General features: G+C 39.2%; 1 pseudogene; it reads left to right on the forward strand.

Annotated features, from left to right (window-relative positions):
* Positions 1 to 3,838: 3,838 nt before the first annotated feature.
* LOC132522935 (origin recognition complex subunit 6-like) lies at positions 3,839 to 5,003 on the forward strand (annotated as a pseudogene).
* The last annotated feature ends 9,428 nt before the right edge of the window (positions 5,004 to 14,431 follow it).

Consider the following 14,431-nt stretch of genomic DNA (forward strand, 5'->3'; position numbering starts at 1 on the left):
TTGTACCCTAGAGTCCTCTGGCATAATAACCTCTGGCTATGGAAGATGAGGGGGAATATTATTAGTTAACAGATTCCCAAAGCACACAGAATTTTTTTCTCAAATTAACCACCATCGCTGAGGAATATTGATAGGCAACACAAATTGTACATTCAACAAACTCTATTAAAAGTATTCTCCAGTATTCTCATCAAAGAACTCCTAGGAGGGCTTCCCTGGTGGCACAGTGGTTGAGAGTCCGCCTGCCGATGCAGGGGACACTGGTTCATGCCCCGGTCTCAGAGGATCCCACGTGCCGCGGAGCGGCTGGGCCTGTGAGCCATGGCCGCTGGGCCTGCGCGTCCGGAGCCTGTGCTCCGCAACGGGAGAAGCCACAACAGTGAGAGGCCCGCATACCAAAAAAAAAAAAAAAAAAAGAACTCCTAGGAAAATGAATGCAATACTGAGATATACCTATATAATTGTATGGGTATTGGGGAGCATATTTTCTAATGCCCAGATGCCTCAGATTTAGTGGTGGTGGAATCCCATTCATTTTGTGAAAACCAAATAAACATTTGTCCTAAAAATGGTTAGAAAGCAGGATCAACTCTGATTTATGAACATACAAGACTGTAAAATGATTTGCTATTGTCAGAGAGTTGGAGTGAGGTGTGGGAGGGAGATGCATTATTTTAAATTGTGTTTTAGGTGACAGAATGGGAGTCCATAATGTTCTAGTTCAGAGGAACTAGATTTTATTGATTCATTGATTGATTCATCAAAATTTATTGAATGATTGCTATCTTTCAGGCACTGTTATTTGGCACTGGGGACATAAAGATGAATAAGGCATGGTTCCTCACCTCCAAATGTTAATACTCCTTGGAGAAGACATGTAAATAAATGAATACTATACAATATGACATATATTCCAGTCCAGGTAGGTAGGAAGGCCTAAGTACAACTGAGTGATCAATTTCATTTGAGTGGAGGGTTGTAATCAGGGAAGATTTCCCAGGGAAAGTGATGTATTGTTCAGTGAGTAAGCTTTTGTCAGACAGACAAGGAAGAATAAGGGCATCCCAGACAGAGGGAAGAGTGTATTCAAAGGCAAAATGACATTTGACAATAGAGTACATGGAGGAAACTACAACTAGGAAGTGTGAGGCACACCATGAAGTGTGTGTTACATCATGGCCATGGCAGTGGAAACGTAACAGATTTCTTCCTTTGGGGGTACAGAGAGCTACTAACATTCCTCCAAACAGTTCCTATATTCTTATAATCTAAGACAGACATTAATAGGATCTCATAGAACCAGAAATCAATGCAAATGTTAGTGATCTTAAAGGCATTTTGTCCAGTGTAGTTGTTGATTTTACCTAACTCAGAGGACTTGTAGAGGAGACAGGCCTAGAGTAGCTGGCAGCCATCTTGTGACACATGGAGCCTAAAAGCACAGCCAATATAAAGGAACATAGCAGGCAGATAGGAGAAGATTAGATCCCGGTGACATGATGCAATCCTTGGTTTAAGACCCATCTGAAACATGTCTACTTCTGGACATAAGTCAGTTTGAATTTTCTGCTTAAGTCAGTTTGATTTTTTTTTTTTTTTTTTGGTCAGTTGTAACCTAACAGTTACATCTGGCATCTTCATTTTACAGTTCAGGAGACCAATATCCAGCATGGCAAAGTGACTTGCTATCAAGGGGCTAGTTAAAAATTGAGACTTGGTCTTCCCTGGTGGCACAGTGGTTGAGAGTCCGCCTGCCGATGCAGGTGACGCAGGTTCGTGCCCCGGTCCAGGAAGATCCCACATGCCGCAGAGCGGCTGGGCCCGTGAGCCATGGCCGCTGAGCCTGCGCGTCCGGAGCCTGTGCTCCGCAACGGGAGAGGCCACAACAGTGAGAGGCCCGTGTACCGCAAAAAAAAAAAAAAAAAAAAAAAAAAATTGAGACTTGAACCCAGGTCTCTTGACTCAGGTCAGGCTTAGGAATATCCAGCATTTAAAAATTATCTGCATGTGATAAACATACATGTACTTAGAGATCTGCTTTGCAGTAACCACATATTTGAGAGTACAATTGAGTTTATTTTAAAAATACATTTCTACATGACAATGTTTTTAGAAAGAGCATGTGACCAAGACTTGTTGGTTCATGGCCCACTTTTGCCACTAATTACCTTTGTGACCTTGGGTCTATCTCTTTGGGCCTTAGTTGTTCACATGATATAACTGTCTTTAAATCTTCCTCCATTTCTATGGTTCTAAGCATAAGTACACCGAATTTTCAATGATCCATTGTGGATCTTACATATGGCTCTCTTCCCTGGGGTAAGCTTCCTCTTGAACTGTTTTGATATTATTGGGTTCAGCTTCACAGATACTTAACTGAACACCAATTATGGGCTAGGTGTTGCAAAAGAGAATGATTATTTCTAATCAGTATTGCTTACTTACTTTTTTATTCTCAGATGCAATTTGATATTGTTTGCTGCTCCGAAGTATTAAACAATGCTTTCTAATCCAGGGAATGTGTGATTCCAAATAGGAGTGGGATTAGACAGAGGGATGATCTGTCACTGTACATCAGTTGGAGAGGTGATGCCATAGTGTCCAACAGTCAGAGGGAGGAATAGAGCAGAGTCCTGAGAAGTACAGCAGATTGGGAACCACATATGTATACAAAGGCACATTCCTGCCCAAATAGAATTGGATTTGGATCGTTAGTCTTCAGGAGATCTGCACCACAGTGATCACTATGGATAACTTTGGGTCTTTTCAGATTACCTCTGAGGTTAATGACAACTTGCTAATATTTTTCTTTATAAGACATTATGAGACATTAATTAATGCTTGATGTATTCTTTTGGATAATCTTTTTGTAATATAACAATTCATTTGACTCACCGAAGTAATTTTCTAGCTTGTATAAAGACCAGCTTCAGTCAGTTTCTTAGCCTGTCTACATTTGAACAATTCCATTTGCTGGAGAATGACTCTGGAGTTCCATGACCTCACTTGAGGAGTGTTGGAGAGGAACAAAGATGCTGGCTCTGCAGTTTGCTGGAGCCAGATTCCAGCACTGCACTTCTCTAACCATTCTTGCCTGTCTGACCGTGCACACGTGACTTAAGCTCTCTGAGCCTCAGCTTTGTCATCAGTCAAATGGGAATAATGATATCTCCCTCAAAGTACTGCCCAACACGGTGATCATTTACAGCATAGCTTGAATAAATGCTATTAGGTAATATAGTATTAGTGAGGTTTTCTTGGGACTGTGTTCAAGTGATACATAAGGTTCCAAAGAAGAAAAATGGCAGGAGCAGGAGACACTCTAACTTGTCAGGTTGATACACAGTATGAAGATGCACCATAGTTTGATAATTTCATTTGACCATAAGATAAAATGGTAGAATTTGTCCTAGTTAACTACTACCTTGCTTTGTAACTTGGGGAAAAGTATTTAACTTCTCTAGACTTCCACTTATTCATAGTTAAATTCAGGGTAATATTGCTGTCTTATTTCATAGAAACTGAAAGGAGATAATGAATATGAAAGTCTCTGAGGGTAGAAAGCAAGAATGTGAAAGTTCATGTTAATATAGTACAATTAACATTAAAAGTTAATAATAGTATAGATCATTCCTTTTCTGTGCATAGTAAAAATTGTTATATTTTTGTACTGGCCCTACCGTTAATTAAAATATTATTTTCTCTGCTTATTAATTTCTGGGAGGCTAACTGATATTGCCTTCATACTTTATAAAGGGTCCTAGAAAAGCAATATTTGTCAGATGTTTCAGGCAAAATAGTAAAAAGGGAATAGTTATACATGTTGAAAAGAGCTATTGTCAATATATAGTTTCTTCTACCAAGAAAATAATCCTTTCCCTCTAAAGCGCTATTAATTTTTAGAGCAATATTTCCACTATTCAAAAAGATTATGTAGGTAGTCTTTGTCCGCGCCATGGAACATGGTCCGATCCGGCGTTTAGCCCCGCGCCTGGGCATCGCCGAGCCGGAGGTGCTGAGCTTCCTGCATGAAGTGCCCCTTGGACAGGGCTTATTTAATTAAACTTTCTGGTTTGAACAAGAAGATGTATCAGAGTTGTCTTAAATCTTTTGAGTGTTTACTGGGCCTGAACTCGAATATTGGAATAAGAGACCTAGCTGTACAGTTTAGCTGTACAAAAGCAGTGAACATGGCTTCAAAGGTACTGCAAAGCTATGAGTCCAGTCTTCCACAAACACAGCACGTGGATCTTGACTTATCCAGGCCGCTTTTCACCACTGCTGCACTACTTTCAGCATGCAAGATTCTAAAGCTAAAGGTGGACAAAAATAAAATGGCAGCCACATCCGGTGTAAAAAAAGCCATGTTTGATCGACTCTGTAAACAGTTAGAGAAGATCGGGCAGCAGATCGACAGAGAGCCTGGAGATTCAGCTACTCCACCATGGAAGAAAAAGAAGACAGTGGTTGAACCTTCAGCAACGGAAACAGAGAATGTAGTAGAGATCCCACATAAACCGCAGAAAGATGAAGATCTGACACAGGATTATGAACAGTGGAAAAGGAAAATTTTGGAAAATGCTGTCAAAGCACAAAAGGCTACAACAGAGTGATTTCAGCTCCCGGACCACCTGTACTGCAAACCAGCGGTGCACCTGCCACCTCAAGGAAGATGTGAGGGCTTTGGAAATTTGTTTGAACTTTTATAACAAGGATCCTATCCTTAATAGCAAAGAAGCCAGCATTGGGGCTGAGCAGGGTGGCTCTCACATGGGCAGCAAATTTGTTAGATTAGCCACAGTGCCTGGTTGGCTCAGCCTTGGCTCCCCACAGGTCTGCTCTCTCCTACAAAATGTCATTGAAGCTATTTTGCTTTCTTGTTTTGTTTTAAGCAAAAGACGGTCTCCTGTCCTATCCAGAATATGAAATTCAAGCTGAATGGAGTCTAAAGATTTTACTTGTTTTTGTGTTAATCTCTTGGTTTGACTAAATATATAGTACAACCTAAGTTAATAAATATTATTTCTATATGCAAAAAAAGATTATGTAGAACATGTGTTAAACCATTATTTATCTCTGCAAAATATTTCTAAGAGCATATGTGCATCTAGGCTAGGAAAGTATGCAAAAATCCCCTAGCATTTTCACATCGAGCCACATGTATTTAACAAACACCACCTCAAAGAGGAACATTACCACCAAAGCACTACACAGTAAGGAGGGAACTGAGAGATTTCTAAGAATATATGGGTGTAATTTTCTGTTAACCGAGAGTGATTGACAATTCGTGGAAATCTGCCTTCAAAATAACCTCTTTGCAGCACTCTTAGTTTTACTTGGTGTGAAGGAAACTGCTTGTTTCTTATCCATTTAGCTACCAGAAACTCTTTTTCTTTGCCATCCTAATTGTCTAAATCCCTATGGATATATTATGCAAAATCCATGTTTATTTAATTTAATTTTTTTTAATACCAGTGTTTTGTTTTGTCTTTCCTATTTGAGAGTTGGTTGAAATAAGATCATGTACAGAAGACTATGGTGTAGTCTACATCTAAAGTCATTATATGCACCTGGGGGATTTTAATAAAATCTGAGGTCCTAGAATTTTAAGATCATTTTCCAAAGGGATGAGTTTTATTTCATTTCATATGCATGAATAAAGAGAAACTAAATTGTGCTGCTAAAAATAGTAATTCCCAAATAAGAAAGAGGAATTAGAAGAAAAAGTCAAGCTGAATTTATTTTATCCACAGAACCTGCTTTAAGGGGGATTATGAAACTATCACTAAATAAAGGCTTTGACGGAGGAGGTAGAATAGCACTTGAGGGACCCATCGGCCACTTTGGGATACATAGCACATGCGAAGTAAACTTCAGACTTCAGCTATTTGCTTCCTGTTGCCTCCCCATTAAAATCTTTGTCCATGCCAATACTCTCAGTATGCTGCTCACTGAGATGCTCTTAGACTTTACTGGGTTCCTGTACTTCCCTATTCCTCATCCTGTGCTCGGCTCTGAGTCCAGAGAGGGGATCTTCATATCGTGGATCGTGGTTCAGAGAAAGTCTTCATTCTGAAAAACCTGGTTTGCTAAGCCAAATTAGTTTGCCATGAAATTTTCGGAAGTTCACGTCCACACTTTAGATTTCCATCTGTTCTGCCAATGATGTTCTAGACCATTATTCCTGTATGTAATGGGTATACCACTGGTGGTAGAAGAGAGGATTTTAGGTGGTAGTAGATAAATGTTTATTTTGACTGCTTGTACTTAAAAAAAAATTAATTAATTAATTTATTTTGGGCTGTGTTGGGTCTTCGTTGCAGTGCACGGGCTTCTCATTGCAGTAGCTTCTCTTCTTGCAGAGCACGGGCTCTAGGCACACGGGCTTCAGTAGTCGTGGCACACGGGCTCAATATTTGTGGCTCGTGGGCTCTAGAGCACAAGCTCAGTAGTTGTGGCACATGGGCTTAGTTGCTCCGCAGCATGTGGGATCTTTGTGGACCAGGGGTCGAACCCGTGTCCCCTGCATTGGCAGGCGGATTCTTAACCACTGCGCCACCAGGGAAGCCCCTGATTGTTCTTTTAATGCATATAAAAATATGAGTTTTCCATTTATGACAGTGATGTAAAGTTTCTTCTTTAAACACATTTAAATGAAAAATATGAGCTATTAATATGAGCTATTAATATGAGCTATTAATATGAGCTATTAATATGAGCTATTAATATATATATTTATATATATATAATATATATAATAATATATATATTATATATATATATTATATATAATAATAATAATAATATATTAATAAGAATTCTGGAGGAACTCAGGTATGGTAAAAAAAAACAGGAAATTGGCATGTGAGGATTGGGAAGCACTGTTAAGTACTCTAGGCCATCACCTTGCTTACCCTTAGGCCCGTAAACTAGTCAGATTCTCTCAAAAGTCAGGACGTCCTTGGCATTTTGGCCTTTACCTTAAGAATGTCAGGCAATGATGAGGAAATACACCTCAGGAGATTCTAGGAGATCTTTGACGTGGAGAGTGGTGATAAATATGAAAGAAGGAGTCACAGGGTATGATGGAAATAGAGGAAAGGACACTGAAATTTAGCAGTTGGGATTTGGAAATGTTTACTGAAAGAAGAAGAATTTACTGGGATGAACAGGAGATAGCCAGGTAGAGAGGAAGAGGAAAGGAATGATGTATTCCAAGCTTATTTCTCAAACCACAATTCCCAATTGTGAGCTTTTGGGCTTAGTCTGGAGGAGATGGGAAGAACCAGGCTCTCTGAAACTTCATTCCTGGCATTCAAGTGTATGTAGCTTGATTTTTACTGCTTCCCCTGCAGAGGATGGAACAGGGTAATGGTCTCCTCTATGATCGGTCACACCCAATGGGAGACAGGGCAACAGCAAAAGAGGTGAACCACCTAAGGGATCACCACTCACCTGAAATAAAGTTGCAGGAATGAGAAGGGATTTGTCCCTGTATTTAATACATTCCAGAAATGTCAGATTTCGCTGTCTGAGACTGTCTTACAGCAGGGGAACTATGCATTCCTAAGGGGTCTACTAAAACCCCTGCAATACTTGGAGGGGTGATGAGGGAGCAATGCTGGAGATCTTGCTCTTCTCAGCAGAGTTTGCATCTTTCCCTCTTAAGTCAGGCATGTTTGATAGAAAAGTGAACTACTGGCAGCCTCAGCTTGGAGAAAGAGGTTTGAGTTCCTTTTCAAACTTTTTCAGAATGACATAGAACAGGGATGTCTAATAGAAATATAACGTGAGCCACACAGATCATTATAAGTTTTTAATAAAGACATTATAAAAGTAAAAGGAAAGAGGTGAAATTAATTTTAATAATATATTTTGTTTAACTCAACATATCTAAAACATTTTAACATATAATAAATATGTAAAATACTGAAATGTTTTGCATCTCCTTTCATGTACATATTTGCTCTCTGGGGCATATTTTCCACCTACATATAGAACATGTCAATTAGGATATTAAATTGTCCTTGAAAATAATATTTAGATTTCATAATATTGAAAAACTAAATTTATATATCCAAAATGCCTCAAACATGCTTAAAGTTTTCCAATAACTGAATTAAATATTAGTTTAATATAAAATAATTATACTTATTTTTTCAATTAACTTACGTTAAACAAAAATAAAATTTCAGTTTCTCAGTTCCACTAGCCATGTGTCGGTACACTATTGCACTTGAGGCTAGTGGCAACTGTATTTGGATCATAAGGTAGAAGAAAAAATCAAAATAAATTTTTGGGGTCACTTTTACTTCCTTTACTTTTGTAATGATTACCAAGGTAGGAATTTCATAGCAGGCTGGGTAATGAAAGCACATTGGACAAAGGCTCAGAAACCCTTGTTCTAGACCAGGCTCCATCATTGATCATGCTCTCCTGTAATTTGAGGAGAATGATACCTGCTTCTCTGCCTTGTTGGTTTTTGCATTAGATGCTTTGGAGATCCAATAATGTCCTAAATGACAAATTTCCGGGGTTTGAATTGTCCTCAGGTATCTTAACCAATGGTTCTCAAATGCTTGTCCACAGACCAAGTGTTTTTTCCCCACATGATTTTCCTCCATATTTTTAAGCTTTTTATTTTCATCAAAACCTTTCTTAAATGAATTTACCAACTCCAATTCCTTCAACAATTTTTCCCCCAGGTCAGGGTTTTAATTTCACTGTCATGGTTTTTCTCAAGTAAACATGTTCTTGTTTGTCTCTATTTTTCTTAATTGCAATATCTTGAACTGAATGCACTTAAGATAAGACTTGACCAGTGTAAGGTAGAGTAGGGCAGTCATCTTCCTGATCCAGATACCATGCTTCTATTAATGCAGTCTTTAGCTTTTGTATTTGCTTGCTTTTCAATTTTTTTTTCTTTTTTGGTAGCCATAGTCAATTGACTCATATCAAGCTTATCAGTAACTGAAACCCGTTTGCCCTCTTCCTGTACTTGTTTGATTAATTTTGTTGCACTTTCTGAAATACCTCATTTTTTTTTTGAAAAAAAACCAAAAACAAAAAAACCCAACAGTTGATCTTGCCTCTACACCTGCCTCTATGTTTTCTTACCTATCCAACATTTTAAGCCATATTGTGTTCAATTTGAACAGGGGGTGTAAAGGGGCTTGAGAAGTCTTAGGGAAGTGCCTCTCAGACTTTAACAAACACGTATCTATACTGGGGATCTTGTTAAAATGCTAATTCTGATTCAGGAGATCTGGGGCAGGGTCCAAGATTTTACATTTCTAACAAGCTCCCATAGATTACATTTTGTACCAGAAAATCTTGGAGTATCTGAAGGGTTTTCTTACAACTAATCTTCCTTCCATATTTTCTTCATTATCAGATGAATATGCATTTTCTTACTGTAAACCAGCTCTGAGATCCTTTAAAATCTTAGCTGGGGCTTATGTATGCAGAGTTTTGAGATTCTCAGTTCTTTAAGGGAAGGAGCCATGTATACTCTTCTTTTGGGCTACCTCATAGTCTGGTAAAATAAGAGTGTTAATAAATGGTGCTGATTTTTACTGAGTTTGTTTGGCTCCCTGGTGAGAGCTGGAAAAGGCCACAATCATGCAAACCTTACTGAGGAGGCAGGGGCAACTACCACCAACGTGGTTGTCAATCTCTGCAAAATACGTCTTCAATTGACCTTGTATCAGATTTCATTTTTAATTTCCTCAGTTCTAATTCATTTTGTCAAAATTAAAAAGAAGTAAATGCAAAATGTAAATATTGGAGATCATTTAATTTCATCGGTGGGTGGAAGAGAGGAAGGCTGAAAGAAGGTGTGAAGGTTCCTGCACTGGGTGAGGAAACTACTTGTGGAAAACTGAATTTAGTCCTGTTGGAAGATTCGGGGCTCCTCAATGCCGTTTATACTCTCAGATGCAGACCCAAAGTGAGGTAAAAAGTGGGTGCTTTTTCTTCTTCAGAATGGAAATTTGCCCTATTTTTTTTCCCCACTCCTTTCTTTATCATCTCTAGATCTACGTTTTCCCTTAGATGCCCCTCTCCTTCCTCTACTGTTACAGCTTTTTTTCTTCTTAATCTTCTTGGGTTCATCTAGCCTTGTATTGCATTTATCACACTCTGAAAATCTACTGTTTGTCAAAGTGTCTTTCTAGTAATACAGATAGCCCTCACTCGATACCTTTAATGTGGTTTCTGTAGAGTCATATAGAGCAGCATTGCTTTATGGAAATGAATTTGACTGAATCTTCTTCTTCACCAAAGCAAGGCTGATAGGAGGTACAGAAAACCACGTGTACTTCACACTTCCATGTGTGAAAGGGGCCTGTTGGAGTGTTTTTTGCTCTCTACTAAATCTCAGAGGTGGTGCTGAGTAACTGTCAGAGGCATGAGCTGTTAAGAAGTCCCAATTTGGCTGGCTCTGTGCAATCAAATGCAGCCAGCCCTGTTTGTATGTGAAAGGACCGGGTTTTCCCCAAGCTGTTGGTAATGATGCAAGAACAGACTTTCCCCTCTCTGGCTCCCTGGAGTAAAATGGCTGCCAAGGTATTTGGAATAGAACTTGAAAATGTACTCATCACTGGAAGACAATAACAAGGATCCTTTGATATTTTTGTGTTCACCATGATCACCTAGCATCCACTTCCTTCTTAGGTAAGGATTCTGAAACATCATCGGTTGATGCAAGCTTGTGACAATGTGGAGGAGGGGCGCAGGCGGATACAATGTGGAGGAGGGGCGCAGGCGGCCCTATTTGGATTGGGAGTCCTTAAGGAACAGAAGTTTACAGAAGAGTTCTAGTGGAGCCCATCAGGGAGCAGAAAGAAACCAAACACAATGGGGAATGGTTAACAATTAAAACCAGCCCTTGCTTGTGTGGTCCTGTGTTTCACCACATCATTCTAATAAAATGGACTGCTGGGAGGAAGAATGGATTTCTGATAGTTTATGAAGCCAAAAACCTGTTGAAGACTCTTTATAAGGTAGTGGGGAAAATGGCAAAACCCTCAAAATTTCAGGGAAGTTACTTAACAGCTCTGATTACCACAGGCCACCAGGCTGTTGGGTCATGGGATCATGGCTGCACGATGAAGAAAATAGGAGGTGGGCTGAGCCAGACTCAGAAACAATTCCAAAATGCACTAGGACTTTCCAGGAGGCTAGTTCTTTTTATTTTTTTAAAAAAACAAAGCTTATTTATATTTTGCATTGAGAATTAACCTATGCTCATTAAAAATATCATAAAATGTCAATAAGAAGAAAAATAAACAGTATAAATTCTGCTTCCACCAACTAGAGTCAACCCCCATTCACACTGTGGTGCATTATTCTTGTTGTTGTTCTCTATGCTTTGAACAAAAACATAATTATGTCCATATGGTAGATATAATTTTGACTCCTTTTTAAATTTTAGCTTGTCAAAGTCTATTTTGTGTTGTTTCAAAGTTGTCACGCACAATTTGTCATGTAAGTTTTAATGACTGCTTTTGTAAGTTTGAGCCAAAAATTACTTATTCATTCCTATGCTGTTAGGCTTTTTTTTTTTTTTTTTATTATAACTACTGAGGCCACGTGTCTTGAACATTTTGGATTAATTCCCCCAAATTAATTCTCGGGGAGGTTATTTACTTTTCTGTGATGGGCAGAGTCTAGTGGATCTATGATTGAATTCTTATGTGATTTAAGAGAATAGTGTTGTCTAGGCCAGTATCTGCAACTGTATTGCCAACCTAGTGGCACTTGAATCACCCAAGTCCCTCTCTGCTCCAGCCTTACCTGCAACCAGCAGGCTCAGTCCTGTCCGACCAGCCCAAGGGAGAGGGATCCTGGGGATTAAAGAAACAGGAACTAACTGCTCTTCTGAGTGCAGTATGCAAATTGATTCAAGAGAGCCCCTGGGACGTGCTGTGCTCAGTGAGCTGAAATCCCCCCTTTTAGTGCTCTTATGGTTAGGCCCTGTGGGGGAATCGGGTTGAGGGGAGTGGGTTTGTTTACTAGCCCTGTAATCTTGGGCAAGTCTCTTAACCCCCCCGAGACTCAGTTTTTCCATCTGGTACTCAACCGCTTGAAGGGTTGATGTAACAATTAGAGAAAGTGTTTGTAAAAGAATTAACACAGCGCCCGATCTGTGATGAATACTGAGTAAAAGTTAGCTAGCACCCTCCTCCTCGTTGTTGTTGCTGTGTCCTGCTAACCTCTTTTCCCGAGGCCTTCATTCTGCCTCCCACAGCCCTTCAAATACCCCCAGCCACAGGCTTTCTGGAATCAGGTTGTTTCACCCCCTGATAAAGAATTTTGGCACTCTAGCTGATCTGACCACCAGACTTGCCCACCTCCAGAAAATGACATCTCTTCAGACTGGTTCCCTTTACTTCTACCTGAGCTTACCTGAGCGTCTACTTTTCTTTACTTCTATCTGAGCTTAAACTTTATGTATTGGCTAAGGCAAGAACTTTATGTTTAGGGAGGAGAGTATAATTATGTACTGTATACCATATATCTGTGGTAAATTGGGCCCTATACAAAACATATAGAGAAGAACTGTGTTTATTAACTTTATTTAGAGTCAGGACACCCAACTCTGGTTAGGTGGTAGTTGGATAAGTCAGACCTGGGCAGTGGAAGAACCAAATCACACAAACTAGAAATTTCCACTTGGCTGAGCTGTATAATCTGGGCAGGCCTCAGGTGTGAGTCAGGGGAAGAAATCTGGAAGGACAAATGCCATATCAGAGGATGTTTCATGACTGGTGATTATTAGAGGTCCAGGTTGGAGAAAGGCAATTGTGATGTAGAAGGCCTAACTTAGGATTTGTTCACTGAAAAGGAGGCTAGGAGCAGGAGGAGAACATGAAACAGGAATTACATAGATTTGTGTCATAATAGCAAAAACAACAACTATATTAGCTTAATAATTCTAATAGCTTGCTATATGCCAGTCCCTGTACTTATATTAAGATATTTACATATACTATCCATCCAAATCTCATTTAATAGGTATTAATATCATCTTCATTTTCCTGATGAGAAAACTGAGTCTTAGACGAAGTAATTTGCTCAAGGTTATAGGCATGTAATTAGCAAAGCAGGGATTTGAATTTAGATGTGTTTTTCTCTAAAGCTTGGATTCAGATAAATAGATCTGGCAGCACTAGAAGATTAAATGCAGTGGGGGTTAGGGGGACTGGATGCACAGTGACCACTAATGGAGTGACTTTTAGTATTCAAGAGAGCTATGAGCATCTAAAGTAAGGGAGCTGCAGTAGGGATGGAGAGGAAGATACACATACAAGATCGGGTAGGAAGGTATACTCCAACAGTGGCTTCCAAATCTCGATGAGTATCAGATTCTTTGTGGAAGTTCTGTATATTTATTTTTGAAAGTAGATTCCCACAGCATACCTCAGGCCTTCTGAATCAGAATCTCTGGGGCAGGGCTTCGTATTTATACAAAGCACCCTAGTTCTGAAGCTCTGCCAGGTTTAAGAACCACAGATCTATTGGCCTTGATTTAGATGTCTGGGGTGGAATATGAGAGATGGAAGGTTCTAGGACGACATCCAAATTTCTGAATTTTGTGACTGAGTGAATTATGGGCACACTCCACTAAGCTAAGAAATAGCAATAGTTTTGAAGGATAAGATGCTGAGTTCAGTTTTGGACATGCTGAGATGGACCAGTCCTGTGGGGAGTTGGATACCAGAGTCTAAAGCTTGGAGGAGAGGCCAAGGCTGAAAATTTAGATATGGAGGTCATTGGTATTTGGAGGGTGGTTGCTGTATATTTTACATGGAATTTTCAAAATATCCAAACCTTCAATTTTTTCTCAATAATCAAATAGTCACTCTACATCTTAAGTACATTCCCTTTCTGACTCTTTTTCTGACTCTTGACCGAGTCTATTGCTTTTTAAATTTAAGTAACCACTTCTTTATAGCTCCTTCAGAGTCATGCACTGTTATAAGTACTTATTTGCATCATCTCATGGGATTCAAACCAACCACTTGTTAAAGTAAAATTTATTATCCCTATATTTTAGATGAAGAGATTTAGGGAGGCTATGTAATTTGCCTAAAGTAATGTAGAATCAAATGGTTGAGTCAGAATTTGAACCTAAGATTCCTTCTGACTCCAGCTTCAGAGCTTTTTGGCTATTTCACAATAGAGCTGTTCCCAGGTCAGGCAGACAATACTCATATTACCTTTGCAAAAGAAGCAATGCAATCTACCATCAGTAAATTTTACAGGCTAATTCCAAAGTATGCTTAAATACAGAAAAATACATTTAGAAAAAATGAGTTCAATGTTTTTGGAGGCACGGGATGCTTAGTAAATAATACTTATTTAATAAAATGAGTTTATGTGTACCCTCCTGGGACCATTAGGATTGAACTGATCAATGTACCTTTTG

Source organism: Lagenorhynchus albirostris, chromosome 7, assembly GCF_949774975.1.
Source record: "Lagenorhynchus albirostris chromosome 7, mLagAlb1.1, whole genome shotgun sequence".
In the NCBI taxonomy this organism is placed as follows: Eukaryota; Metazoa; Chordata; class Mammalia; order Artiodactyla; family Delphinidae; genus Lagenorhynchus; species Lagenorhynchus albirostris.